The 15,310-nt window shown below is 41.4% G+C and overlaps 1 pseudogene; it reads left to right on the top strand.

The window, feature by feature from the left end:
- The first annotated feature begins 888 nt into the window (after positions 1–888).
- On the top strand, positions 889–1,796 carry LOC121168738 (annotated as a pseudogene).
- Positions 1,797–15,310: the final 13,514 nt, after the last annotated feature.

The raw sequence follows: 15,310 nt of genomic DNA, 5'->3' as shown, positions 1-15,310 counted from the left end.
AAAAGACGGGCCCATCAGTTCTGCTTAGTTAGAAGTCTGACTTACTAGAAGTCTAACCAGGGAGGAGTTTGCATGTTTTTAATAATAGCTTAAGGAACTTCTTAGCACCCCATAAATTACTTAATGCAGCAAACTCCTCCTGTAGTCCAGCCGGCATCTCAAAGATGCTGAACCAATCCAGACCTGCCCCCATGGCGATGGCTTTTTGGTGGTCACATTCCAAAAGACCACAGGGTGTTAGCTAGTGCTTTAATTCATAATTCTGAGTTTGCTTTTAAAAAAAATATATGAGTTGCTTTGTTTTGTATATCCTTCTGGAATGTGCAACTCAGAATTCCTTTGTCTTTGAGTTTCTCACTGTCTAAAGAGGCAACCTGGTAGAACTGTTAGAGGAATGTGTGGTGGAGGCCTGTTGCCAGAGACCTCAGACCAATAAGGCATGGTTTGACAGAAATGGAGTAAACACCAGAGACAATTAGATCAATAAAATCAGATGTCCCAATCTTGAGAGTACACGCTTGGCAGATATATTAAACAATAAGTATTTACTGCATACCTATAGTGGGCTAGGTATGAAACACATAAAAATAAATTCTGATGTTTTACACTTCTCTTAAAAATCCCACAGTATTTTGAGCACACGTGTCAAGGTTTAGGAAAAAAATAAAAGAACAAATGAAAATGAGAGGATGACATTTTCTCTGTTAGAGTTCCATAGGAGCTCCTGGGGTGCTGGGTGCAGCTCAGTGTTAGTATCTGAGGTCACTGTCCACTCCCCATGAGGGACACAATCTGGGTAGACGCCTCTGTGCTCAAGAAAGGCTTCAGGAAGGCCCGATCTGGGAATCACGGTGTCTCTCAGAAAACTCAGTTTCAAAATCTTTACCCATGCCTCCCGACCACATTTTAATTTTTGGCCATTTGATATGGCCACAGAAGATTCCTAGCACTTGTCTAAGTAATATTGCCTCTACACAACAGACTATCTGGCATGCCACTAATATTGAGACAGAGATTGCTAAAGGAGATTCCCCACTTGGGGTCACTGGGACACCTGGCATCTGGCTGACCCTGTGGTCCCAGGCTGTGGTGACTCCTGCCTCCTCCCTGAAGAACACAGGCCTCCTAGATTCAGGGTTATTGCAGGCAACGAGGACCTTAACACAGGGAAGGCAAGTCTGGCCCCTCTACCACCTCTTCCTGAACATGGAGGGAAAGTTCAGCTTGGACTGATCCCTGAGGCATTCTTCAGGACCCTACGTGCTTGGAACTGGAGTTATCTAATACTGTCAATCCAAAAAAATATGTATGTGATTACCCCAGAGATGATCTCTACCATATCAGTGATTGGGTTACTTGTGTATGTAATTTAAAAATACGGTGCCTCGATTGGAGAATTTGTTGATAAACTCAACGAGCAAAAATTTGAAGCAGGCTTCCATCAAAGAAATCCAGAATGCAATTGAATTGGAGACGGCACAGCAGGCTCCAATTCAGAAACGCCACTACCTTTATGATGTCCGGAGGAATAAAATTGCTATGGCTTTGGAGGGGAATGGGAATGGCTCCACAGAGTATACAAGGAGGTGATGATAGCTGGACTATCATGTCTCTGCAGAATAGAAAGCAGCAAAAGAAAGAAGAGCACATGATCAACTGGGTAGAGAGGTGTGTGGCAGAGCATCTTCACACAGTAGGAGGACGAGACAATTACCAAGAGCATGGCAGATCTAAAGCTGCTAGCCAGACTCAGCCAGTTCTGTAACATGCCTTTCCGGGCTGAGACAGAGAGCTGACTCACTAGGCACACACTGAATGCGACTGTTGCTCTCTACTGAAATCACACCTTATCTTTCCTGGAGATGAAATTTGAGTTTCATAAAATGAGAGATCCTTTGGCCAGTTGTACATTTCTCATCCTTTGGTCTCTGTATTCCAAGTTGACCATAATCAAGCTCAATGATTTTGTTAAAATATGCTACCTAACCAAAGATGACCAAGTTATATTCTGAATGTATAATTCATTCCACAATGCTGTAATAAGGTGACAACTGAAATATTTCCAAAAATCACTAGAGAAGAATATTGAGCTATCCACTGGGTAATGTGGTACACGTTATTCCAAGAACTGAGCCACAATGACAGAGACTTATACCACAATCCTTCACTCCCACGTCGAGAGACAAAGTCTATCATGGGAAGAGAAATGAATGCAGAATGCAGAAGGTTCCATGAGGAGGTACTCGACTCAGACAATGGAAGGCTCTTTCAGCAAGGACAGTGTACTCTGAGGCTTAAAGAAGCCACTCGCCAGAAGTAGAAAATGGGAATGTTCTGGACAAACTGATGGTGTGGCTGTTTGCAATTATCTGTCTCCCAAAGCCTCATGTGACCCCACCATCATTGTATTCACCAGATAATTAATGAGCAACCATCACGCGCAAAAAAAACTGTGACGTGACATAGATTCAAAGATTAGTTATCTTTAAATGAAGCAAAATTTAGGAGTGTTTAGATGCATGCACAGGTATTGGATAGATAAATGATAGGTAGATAGATAGATAGATAGATAGATAGATACAGATGATAGTAATACCCAGTCTGAAGTTGACTTTTGTAAGATTCCACCATATTGAACGGGCTTAATTTCATTGCATAAGGAGGTTGGAAGGGAAACAATCCTTAATCCACTCATACACCCATAACAGGGTAGATGACTGGTGCACAGGATGTGCTACTTGAACAAAGGCAAAGAAAGGAAAAGAGGAACAGATCAGGGGTGATGTTTACAAGAAAACAGATGAACTGGTCAAACTGAGATCAAAAGAGAACGACATTGTTTTCAACACCTGAACCACATAAACCTATCAGTCTTGGCAGAAAATGCTGACTTCTAAGGCAATGATCTCCATGAAGAATTAGAGGCTTGGTTGAGGGCATCAGGGGCATACCATTACAATACACATTGAAAGGCAACTGGGAGGGAACCCTCACTGTACAGTAGAATGATCTGTGAGGTTCTGTCCCCGCTTCAAACTTTCCTATGTGCTTGATATTTGGAACTCCAGCTCCATAGGAGTTAGCATGGTGTAGAGACCAAAATCAGCACTACAGTGACTTTCCTGCCACCCTTACTTTCCACCCTGAGATGCTACTTCTCACAAAACTTATCCTTAGACTCTGCTCAAGTATTCTGTCCTCCAACAAGCCTTCCTTAATTTCACAGACTATGATGGGGACCCGTCTGAACCAGTGTTGTATACTCACCACAGGGTATTGAAACTCTTAGTCTGTGGAACTCTTCATAGTCCTACAGTTTAGTTCAGAGACTATTAGTAGTATTTCATGAAGTTTGTTGAGTAACTAAATGAATGAATGGGTTGTGTACATATCACCAGATTACCCCAACAATGACACTTGAGATCCAGACATGGAACATTCAATCCCTAGACTTCGTGGATACCTGTGGAACAAATCTAAGCACTCTCCTGTCCAGAAGTAGTCTGTTGTTCCAAGCATTATTTTGTGCCGGTCTTTTCAATGTATTGACTCACCTACACTACAGTCCCACTACTCAATCAACTGTGAATCAAAGTGTAAATGTAATTGAAGTCTACCATGAGGAGAATTTAAGTAAGGAGGGCCTGCCTCCCCAGTAACCCAAGGAGGATTCAATCAGCTGAAAGGCTTAAAAGTTGGGTGTTAGGTGAGGTGGGAGATTTATCTGCAAAAGAAATTGTGCTGGTGGATGGCAGCTCTCTCACGTGCTCAAGGATGCCAGCCTGCCTTCACACTTGCCTAGCCAGCCACCACCATTATGTGAGCCAGTTTGTTGCAATAAATCTCTTCAGGTAGATGTCCCAGTTATTCTGCTTCTTTAATTGGATTCTGATTGTGTGCTATAAACTCAAAGTGTCTGAGAGAAATTGAACTAGAGAGAGATATCTTCCATCCACTGGTTCACTCTTCAGATGGCTGCAATGACGACAGTCAGGGCAAGAGCTTTAGCTCAAGTCTCCCACAGATTTGGCAGAGGCCCAAATACTTGGGCCATCTTCTTTTTTCTTTTTAAGATTTATTTATTTTTATTGGAATGGCAGATATACAGAAAGAAGGATAGACAGAGAGAAAGATGTTTTGTCCAATGATTCACTCCCCAAGCAGCTGCAATGGCCACAGCTGAGCTGATCCAAAGCCAGGAGCCAAGAGGAGCTTCTTCCGGGTCTCCTGTAGGGTACAGGATTCCAAAGCTTTCAGCCATCCTTGAATGCCTTAACAGGCCACAAGCAGGGAGCTGGATGGGAAGCAGGGCCACCGGATTTAGAACTGGTGCCCAGATAGGATCCCAGCGTGTTCAAGGCAAGGACTTTAGCCACTAGGCTACCACGCTGGGGCCCTGGATCATCTTGCAAAATTTTTCCCAGGCCATTAGCAGAGAGCTAGATCATAAGCAGAGTAGCTGATACATGAAACAATACTCATGTTGGCCACTTGCACTGCAGGTGGTAGCTTTAGCCACTATGTCACAATTCCAGCCCCCAAATTCCACAGCCTTACATCAGGTTTACTCTTCTCATCATTACTGACATACTCTACAAAGTATCTCTCCTAACAGTCCAGTTTGATCTGTCTAAAATGCACGTATCTAACTCACCCTCCCAATTGTTTCTGCAGCTGTGGTGGAGAACAGGTCTTCTCAGCAGTTATAGTTGTTATCAGACCAGGCTCTCTTGCTATCTTGTAACAAACAGCTTTAAAACAGTAGGACTACCTGTAACTGGTAACAGAATTTCTTCTGCACACAGTTACAAATTCTAGAACCACTCCCAGACTTGCCCAGAATTAAAACTAGTTTACTCGACACTGTTTGATTTTGGCTGGCTGTATGATAAGAGAAAAATAAATTTCTTATAAGATTGATTGTTAAAATAAATGGTAAGAAGCTGGTGTTGTGACACAGTGGGGTAAGCTTTCACTTGCAAGTCTGGTATCTTATATCATAGGGCTTGTTTAATTCCTAGCTGTTGTGTTTTCCATTCATCCATCCATTCCAATGCCTAAGTACTTGGGCACCTGACAGCCTGATCCAGCCCTGACCACAGTGGCCATTTAGGGCATTAAGCAGTAGATGGAAAATCTCTCTGCCTTGTTTCTACGTTTCAAATAAATCAAATAAGCCATTCCATCCATTTCTGCATCTCTTGCTTATTATTATACACAGGAATAACATTTCCCCCCAGGCTTCATTACCATCCCTACCATTTGGGATTTTTTTTTTGCTTGTTCTCTAAAAATTAATTGCACATACAGGTGCATTTTCATTTATTTTCTCACCACCTTCTACTTGTAAAAATGATCTCTTATCCTTATTTGGTTATAATTAATGTTCTTTTTAACTAATAAAACTTTTAATATTTTTGTTGCCTTTGCCCTTCTCAGATATATGAAGCCTAAAGTGTTTATAAAACTTTTCAAAACCATGGACCAATGCAGCAAATTAGATACTAAGTGGTTGGTGGAGATCTTAATGCCAGGGCATTAACCGATAATGCCACCTGCTACGTATGGCTAGAATTGGCTTCTGCTCTACTTGATGTTTCTCTAGAGTTGCTTGTGTTTATCTAGAACTGCTCTGGAGACAATTCCCGAGAGAGAATCTTTCTCCTTATAATTTTGCATATTCTCAAAGCGTCTCTTTCTATGAGTGTAGACTTCTGTGAAAAGGACCATGAAATCACTGAGTGACCGGAGATGTGACTTTTGGAAGGTCAGAAAGATCCACCAAGTAAGATCTGTGTAAGCCCTTCTGTGCCCCCATTCTGGACCAACGCTCTTTTCAAGTAGTCACGGGCCACCAGGGTGAGAACCATAACCTGGACTGAGGGTCTCTATTTCGCCTGCATATCAGAGTCCTTTGAGTCAGGCACAGGCTTTGGAACTTTCTACAAGTTCCCCGATTAATTCTGATGGGTAGCCAGCACCCAAAAAACATACACCTCATGGAAGAAGAAAGAAGTATGGAAGATGAGTTAATAGTCTACACATATGTCAAGGGCTCAGGCTTCACTCCAGCACTCACTCATGTCAGTCACTGCCCTTTTTACCAAATCTACTTTTGGGAGATACCAGATACAACTCACTCCCCAAGCAGCTGCAAATCTAAGAGTTCATGATTCTTCCAGATCAAATGGCACTTCTGTGACAGATCCATGTCTAAAACTTGTTTCCTGGGTCCTAAACTGTCAGACTGTCTATGCAATGACATCACCTATCTGTGCTTTCCATATGTCTTGAGATTTTAATATCACCCATCAATAGGTCACTACCCTATCCCTGTATGACTACTATAGCAATGACCTTGGCCTGGCCTGCAAATACTTGTGTCTGTAAGCCAAAGGTGGCATAGAGCGACCTTGTTCCTCCATAGCAAGTCAAATCCTAGGGCTGATAGAGCTGCTGAGCTGGATTCTGATCCTACATATTTTTGGTTACCCCGTGACAGTTCCTTGCAGAAGTCACTAGCTGCTTGCACATAACAGGAATGCTGGCTGAGCCACTTTCACCCTCATATTATCCAAGCAGTTGGAAAGGATATCTCACAATCCTCAACCCAGAAGGTGCAATATAGTTTCAATTAACAATGATATGAATGTCAGACATTTGAAACACAAAAGCTAACCTACCTTTAAAAGGTAAAGTGGAGACATTTTTTAAAAAGTAGAAAAGAGTCCAGCGCGATAGCATAATGGTTAAAGTCTTTGTCTTGAATGTGCCAGCATCCCATATGGGCGCCGGTTCTAAATCCGGTGTCCTCCCTTCCCATCCAGCTCCCTGCTTGTGGCCTGGGAAAGCAGTCAAGGATGGCTGAAAGCTTTGGAATCCTGCACCCTGCAGGAGACCCGGAAGAAGCTCCTCCTGGCTCCTGGCTTTGGATCAGCTCAACTGTGGCCATTGCAGCTGCTTAGGGAGTGAATCATTAGACAAAACATCTTCCTCTCTGTCTCTCCTCCTCTCTGTATATCTGCCATGTCAATAAAAATAAGTAAAATATATTTTTAAAAAAAGTAGGAAAGAACACACTGTTACTGTGACTAGGGATGAAACTGCTCAAGTCCTGAAAAAAACAACAGTCCAAACCCTCTTTAAAGCGCACTGATGTATACTTGACTCAAAAGATCTCTTATTCCCCAGGGTCTACTGACCGCCTCACAGCCAGCTTTGTCCTAACCAACAACTCTTTTTTCCTTTGCTCCTCTGATCTTCCTGGTACTCTGTGTTTCTATACCAAGAAACTGACAGGTTCCCCTAATACTTCTCATTTCTTTTATACATACTTACCCACACTATGGCCTCTCATTTAATCATGCTTGTTCTCTTTTCCATCTGAATAATAGTTTCAAAACTCAGCACACCGCAGGTTTCCAATGAAGGCACACAGAGCTTCACTCTGAGTGATTTAAGAAAATCATAGGCAATATGTTAATGAAAAGGCATGGCTGCATTCTAATAAAACTATTTATAAAACTAGATGGGTAGGGGGCCTGGCGCAGTGGCCTAGCCGCTAAAGTCCTCGCCTTGAATGCACCAGGATCTCATATGGGCACTGGTTCCTAATCCCAGAAGCTCCACTTCCCATCCAGTTCTCTGCTTGTGACCTGGGAAAGCAGTCAAGGATGGGCCAAAGCCATGGGATCCTGCACCCGCAAGGGAGACCAGGAGGAAGTTTCTGGCTCCTGGCTTAGCATTGGCGCAGCACCGGCCATTGCACTCACTTGGGGAGTGAATCATCGGATGGAAGATCTTCCTCTCTGTCTCTCCTCTCTGTATATCCACCTTTCCAATAAAAATAAGTAAATCTTAAAAAAAAAAAAACTATGTGGGTAGGAACAGTTTCTGCAGTTTGAAAACCTTGTGAGCTATAAATTTTGCCGTAAGAGTGAAACTGAGCTTTGCTCTAAGAAATCACATAGAATCTTATATAGAAACAGAGACAAATGAAATGGAAGAATGAGGGATGCCAGGAAGAAACCATTAAATAAGTCATGTGCTATATATATTACATATACTAATCATTATTTTAGAGTATATTGCTTTCATTTGTTGAAAGAGAAAGCTGTTGTGAGATAGTACACCATGTTATACTAGAAGCAGCCTCATAAATTTCACGTTCATTGCATCTGTTGATTGTATGACGCAGTGGCCTAGCAGCCACTCTCATATCACTTTGCTCATCATGGCCCCTTAGCATACAAAATCAACTGCTAATGTTGTCATATCAAATGATGACCTGGCAATGGAAAACAAAAGTAATTTTAGGAGGCATTGTGACCCAGGGAGTTCAGATACCACTTGCAAGAGCTGCATCCCATATTGGAACATCACTTCCAACGCCCAGTTACTTGCCTTCTGGTCTACCTTCCTGCTACTGTGCCCATGGAGGCAGGGGAAAATGGTCCAAGCACTTAAGGCAGAGTGCTTGGCTCCTGGCTTTGTCCTGGCCCAACCTTGACGGAATCAATTAGGGAATGAACAAACAGATGAAGTATCTGTTTCTCTATCTCCTTCTCACTGTCTTTAAATAAAATTTTTTAAATTAATTAGGGACTGTGAGGGTGTAAGATCAGTTCTTGCTCATCAATCAGGCATGTCCCACTCCACTAGATTAAAAAGAAAGTGACAAAGGCATCTGAAGTGTCTGCTTCATTAAAGGAAACAACACTAATCAGAAAATTAAGAACAGAGTCTATCAGATGTTCAGAAACTTCTAATTACCCTAAGGTTAGAGACAACATACCAAAGCCAAGGTATTTCTCAGCACCATGACAACCACCAGCAAAGCAGAAAGTCTATTATGTTCAAAAAAAAGTGTGGATGTGACTAAAGTGTTGAATGTACTGCTAGCTCTGGGTGGTTTAAATGGGTCAAGCTTTGTTACTTAATGTGAAAGTTAGTGGGTCTATAGACGCTGATGTGAAGGTGGCTGAAGAATGTTGGGGTGGGAGGGGGACATTGTCAGAACAGATCTTCAACAGGAACAAAACATCCTATTCTGGGAATGGATGCCTTCAGGGACTTCCATTCAAACGGAGGTCAAATTAGTGTTAGGTTTCAAGACTTTTAAGCACAGGACAATAGTCTTGTCAGGGATAGCCCTGCAGAATACATACTGAAACCCTTTGTGAACTGTACAGTAAGGACCTAGAGGTTGTAAGCTCATCAATACACTGCCATAATACTACAGGAGCTTTAAGGTGTCATGGATGACATGGAGAGAGCCTGAGTTGTAATACCAGTAAAACAGACAGATACTGTTAAGAGAATAACAGATATTTCAAGATTTTTCTTTCAGGTGATAAGGTTCCACAATTCTTTCATTGGTGATCTTCCCAATATCAAAGTGATATTTCTCCTCTCAGACACTACTGCTTCCATTCAACCAATGAACAAAGGAGCTACAGCAGTTTTTAAGAAGTACTGCCTGATGCTGATCATCGCCTGGGCAATTACCTCAATGAAGAGGCACTGGTATAGTTCTGACAAGATATCAATGTCTGTCACTACATCAGGAACTTTGGGCTTGAGATCACAGCCTTGAGAAACCCATGAGTGACATTTGTGAGAAGACACTCAAGAGATTTGTCCATGACAGATGTGGGTGAGGATGGCGCTGAGGCACACCTACAGATGCTGTGGAACTGACTAATGAGGGCTTACAAGGATTGGAGCAGGCATTCGTATATGAAATCAAGAGAAAAGAAAAAGGCAGGAGAAAAAGAATTCCCAAGAAAATACACACTGAAGAGCTTAGCAGCAGCTTCTGCCAACCTCAGCAAGCTCCTTACAAAGAAACATGGACCACTATACCAAAAGGTTTTCATTAATATAGAAAAATGTTCACGGTGCATTGTCTGCTTGCAAAAAAATTACTGAAAAGACTAGAAACCATACAAACCATTGTGAACATGTTTCTGAAGAGAAACATCTCAAGAGGAACCTCAGCACGCCCCTAACAGCATATTCTAGAAGAAAGGATTGTTATAGTAGATACAGCTCCACCCATATCATCTCCCCTGTCCAAAGACCTTTCAACATGAAATGATGTGGCAGTGGAGGCAATACTATGTGGAACATCCTCTGCAGACCTAGGCAAATATATGGGTCTTAGTTTTCCTGCAATCAACATTGGTATAAAATTTTATATTGCTGATCCACAAGTATCTGTTTGTTCCATAACAGACTGGATCATCAAATATTTATATAAGGCATAGTAATTTCCATCTTTCAACACATCATTATATATGACAGTATATTAAAGCCTCCATGAAATCTATTTTTCAAAAAGCACCAAATGGCAGGTGTGTGTCATAGCTCGTTAAGCCCCAGTTTGCAATGCCTGCATCAAATGTCTGAATGCCATTTTTAGTTCTGCCTCCTCTGCTCCCCATCCAGCTTCCTGCGAGGCAGCGTATGATGGTTCACTACTTGGACACCTGCCATCCTCATGGGAGACCTGGACAGAGTTCTCGGTTCCTGGCTTGGGTCTGATCCAGCCCCAGTTATTGCAGACAGTTGGGAAGTAAATTAGTAGGTAGACAATCTCTCCCTGGCTTACAAGTAGAATAAATAAATAAATATATTTTAAAAACACCTAAATAGTAACTTTATTAAGCTCAGAGGTTTTAAGAACAGAATCTATAACAAAGTCATTTAAAAACACAGAATACATCTATTTTAAGCAAAAAAATTAAGAAGCTAAAAAAATGACTGAAAAAGCTTACGGGCTAAAGATATAAAGAAAAGTACATTTTTGAACAGCTGTGCAATATGTGTTTTTTAAGCTAAGTAGTATTACAAAAGTAAAAAAGCTAAGATAAATTAAAATATTTGCAAAGTTAAAAAGTTACAAGAAAGGTATGATTAATTTCTTCTTGAAGAAAGGAATTCTAAAAATAAACTTACTGTAGCTAAGTGTGATAGTTTGTAGAGTCTCTAGTGGAGTACAATGGCGTCACAGACCTTCACATTCCCTCCCTGACTCACACAATCAACTTCCAGTCCTGTGAGCTCTGTTCCTGATGAGTGTCCTGTGTATCGTTATTTTCTTTTATGTCATAGGATTATTGTAGCTTTTCTATGAGAAGACACACAATTGTGTTAAAGCTGCTTGCAGGATTTAGTATTCTGACATGCTGAACATGTTTTGCAGCCTCGGAGGAATCAGCTATGCCTACAGAAGAGGTGTGTAGTAGGCTACTCCATCTAGGATCGTTTCAATGCACTCAGTGATGTTCACTCAATGCACCATCAACTAAAGATGTGTTTCTCGGGGCATATTCCTGCCATTAAGTGACTCATGCCTGAATACAGTGTCTAGATGGAAATCATTGTCAATGCTTTCAAAATTGTCTCAAGCTTTTAAGATTTAGTGCTATTTATTCCAAAGACATGGAAACAATCCAGATGTGCATCCAAGGAAGAGTGGTTAAAGAAACTGTGGTACTTCCAACTTTGGATCCCCACCCTCTCTTGCAATGACTACCAGGGTTGCTCCAGAGTGCCCTCCCCCACCGACACACAAATTAGAATAGATAGACAGAAAACAACAAGGAAAGCTTAGAACCAGACAGGAAATGGTCAGCGTGGACTCACACAACTTACTAGGTGGGACACAAAGATTAGTTACTCCTCACTAAGGTATTGAAGGTTTCTCTGCACACCTCTCCTAAAACTGTTCTGCACCTCAACTGTTGACATATGCCTTGTTAGAGTTATAAGCCAGTTTTGGCTATCCTAAAATCTGCCAAGTTCAGAAAAATTATGCTTCAACACTATAAACTGCTAAATACTAAAATGAAAATAGACATGAACAGCTGAATAGTACCCTATAGCCATTTTAAGGTGGATAGCTGCCGGTTCTGTATATAAACTGAAATTGAAATGTTAATGAAGTAGTCAAAGGATGTGTTTAAGTACTTGCATTTTTTAGCATATTGCTTACTTAACACCATGTAAATTAATGCCATAATGTTATAAATTGTTGATGATGTTGTGTTGGTGCTTTTAATTGATTGGGATGATATTCTGCCAGCTCTACCTTCAGACCAGAGATGGTCTCCCCAAGAAACCGCTGAATTTATCTGGACAATAAGATACTGGACTCTATGCTTGATACAGGTATGCAAAGAAATAATCTTGACTTAATTTGAACTGTAATACTGCAACAAGGTGGAGGAACCCACCATGGGAGAAGGGCATAGGAATGGGTTGGGGGAATCCCAGAGCCTATGAAACTGTGTCACATAATGCAACATAATAAATAATAATAATAAAAAAGAAACTGTGGTACATCTACTCCCTGGAATATTATTCAGCTATTAAGAAGAATGAAATTATTCTATTTACAACCAGGTGGTCCCAAGTGGAGACCATTATGCTCAGTGAAATGAGTCAATCACAGAAGAACAAATACCATATATTCTCTCTTATATAAGGAAACCAACATGGAAATATAACTCCAATAGTCCAATCCATACTGTTTTTTTGTTTGCTTTTTTGGCTGTATCCCATGAATTTTGATGTTTTTTAATTTCAGTTTGGCTCATTCCAAATAATCTCTTTTCTCTAGTTGAAATCATCATGGGCTCATGAATTATACTATGGCATCATTTTTCTCAAGAGACTTCTGTGTTCCCTTTTTGTCACTCATGTGTTGGTTACTCAGTGGCACTTTTTTTTCCCCATGGTACTGCAATTTGTTGTTGATGTTGTTGTTGTTGTGGCTGTTCTAATTCATACCAGTTGTTGATCTTGTTTCATGGTTTCTCACTAATGGTAATGTACAGTGATGGAGTACTGGGGTCTATCATACACAGACATGGGGGTATAATGGAACATGCATCCCTGCATCCAGACGAAAGATGAAATCCCAATGGAACTGTTGGACATGTGTAGATGATGGGATGCTGGAATCTCTGACATTGCCTGTACCAGCAATATCAGGGTACACTTAAATAAGAGACTGATAGAATTACGATTCCTTATGAAGGACTACATTATTGCAACAAAATGGGAAAAAAATCTGATGGGAGTGAGAGTTTGGGGGGGAATCCCAGTCTACACAAAATTGTACCTCACAATTCAAAATTCAAAATAAAAATATATTTAAAAAGATTTATTGCTATTTATTTATTTGAAAGGCAGAGTAAAGGGAGGGGGCTAGAGAGAGAGAAAGTGAGAGAGAGGGAGGGAGACATCTTCCATCTGTTGGTTCACTTTCCTTATGCCTGCAGCAACTAGGGCGAGGCAAGCGGGACTCAGGTACTTGGGCCATCCTCTGCTGCCTGCCAAAGTGAATATTATAAAGAGCTGGAATTGGGATGGAGCCAGGACTTAGAACAAGTTACTCAGGGAGTTTGAGTGTCAGAAGTGGTATCATAACTATCATGCCAAAGTCTACCCCTAGGGCCCAGTGGCGTGGTCTAGTGGTTAAGGTCCTAGCCTTGAACACACTGGGATCCCATATGGGTGCCGGTTCTAACCCCAGAAGCTCCACTTCCCATCCAGCTCCCTGCTTGTGGCCTGGGAAAGCAGTTGAGGATGGCCCAAGGTTGTGGGACCCTGCAACCGTGTGGGAGACCTGGAGGAAGTTCCTGGCTCCTGGCTCCGGATCAGCACAGCACCAGCTGGCCGTTGTGGTCACTTGGGGAGTAAATCATTGGATGGGAGATCTCCCTCTCTGTCTCTCCTCCTCTCTGTATATCTGACTTTGTAACAAAAAAATAAATCTTTAAAAAAAAAAAACAAAGTCTACCCCTATATTGCTTACGAGCTAAAAAGATTGTGAATTATTTTTTGCAATCAGTAAAAGGTCATAGTTAAAAGGAAAAAAAAGAAAACATCATTAATCAATTTATCATAAAAATATAAGTAGAATGGAAGTGGAAAACGCAAAAAAGAAAAGAGTGAATGTAGCGGATTGTGACAACTGAACAGTTCAATTCTACTTTCCAAATCTTATTTCATTTTTGGAATCATGCAAAGACGTTTTCTTTTTATTTATGGAGTTGTTCCTTTTGAGAGAGTGCTTTATGCCCGGCCCAGCTCCCTCCATTACTACACCCATGGCAAAACTCTCCCCAAAATGACTAATCTTTGGTGAACAAACCTACAAGAAAACATTGGTCTATTCAAGAAAAACCATAGTGGAACTGTCACATTGTTTCATGTTAAATATGGTCTCCTTTATTTGTTGCAGATTTATGAACCTAGAAGTTAGCCCGCATAACCCCATTTATAACATGGGTAGTCTCAAGCTTGTATTTTCTTTTCCTTGAAGGATTAAACCACGGTAGGTTGAGTTCATTTTAAACTTGGAGAAAAGAGGACCAGGAGTGACTTTTTTCAGCCCAGTTTTATAAGCCGGTTTTTCATGGTGTCTGAGGACTCTTGGCCACAGTGTCTTGTAAGTCCAAGGACAAGACAGAAGAGGTGGGATGCAAAGTACCCCATCCTTATCAATGTCCTTACCGACTCTTAGCATGAGATGTTTGTTTAAAGTTCAGGGATACTTCAGTAGGTGGTTCAAGAAGGAAAACACAACACTTCAGTTGTATCTGTCAATTACTGTGCCAGTGGGTCACTGACTATGCTTCCTGATACCTTTTGGCACACTGTTTAAGACTTCATGAGTGGGCCCAGCATAGTAGCCTAGTGGCTAAAGTCCTTACCTTTCATGCACCAGGATCCCATATGGGTGCTGGTTCTAATCCCAGCAGATGTGTTTCCCATCCAGCTTCCTGCTTGTAACCTGAGAAAGCAGTCAAGGACAGCCCAAAACCTTGGGACGCGGCATCTATGTGGGAGACCTGGAAGAGGCTCTGGGCTCCTGGCTTTGGATCAGCTCAGCTCTGGCTGTTGTGGCCATGTGAGGAGTAAGTCAACAGACAGCAGATTTTCTTCTCTGTCTCTCCTCCTCTGTGTATATCTGGCTTTGCAATAAAACAACAACAATAATAACAAATCTTTACCAAAAAAAAAAGATATGTTCTTCTTCAGGACCATTAGGATCTCAAATTAGGTGGAACCACCAGCTCAGCAGTTCCTTAGACTGGAAAAACAGCCCCCACTGTTAGTCACCTAATCCTCTTAGTTCCAGGTCTTTTTACGTGAGAAATGGAGTTGTAACTAGTAAATAATGTAAAGGATACCAAAGAGCATTGCAAACTATAATTTACAATTTACAGGTGACATGGCATGATGGCTGTTCTTTACTCTCTGAATAGAATCTTTCCTGCTAACCAGGACTCCTCTT

The sequence above is a fragment of the Ochotona curzoniae genome, unplaced genomic scaffold (genome assembly GCF_017591425.1).
Source record: "Ochotona curzoniae isolate NIBS_2020 unplaced genomic scaffold, NIBS_Ocur_1.0 scaffold_1037, whole genome shotgun sequence".
NCBI classification, from domain to species: Eukaryota; Metazoa; Chordata; class Mammalia; order Lagomorpha; family Ochotonidae; genus Ochotona; species Ochotona curzoniae.
This window is presented reverse-complemented; position numbering and strand designations above follow the sequence as displayed.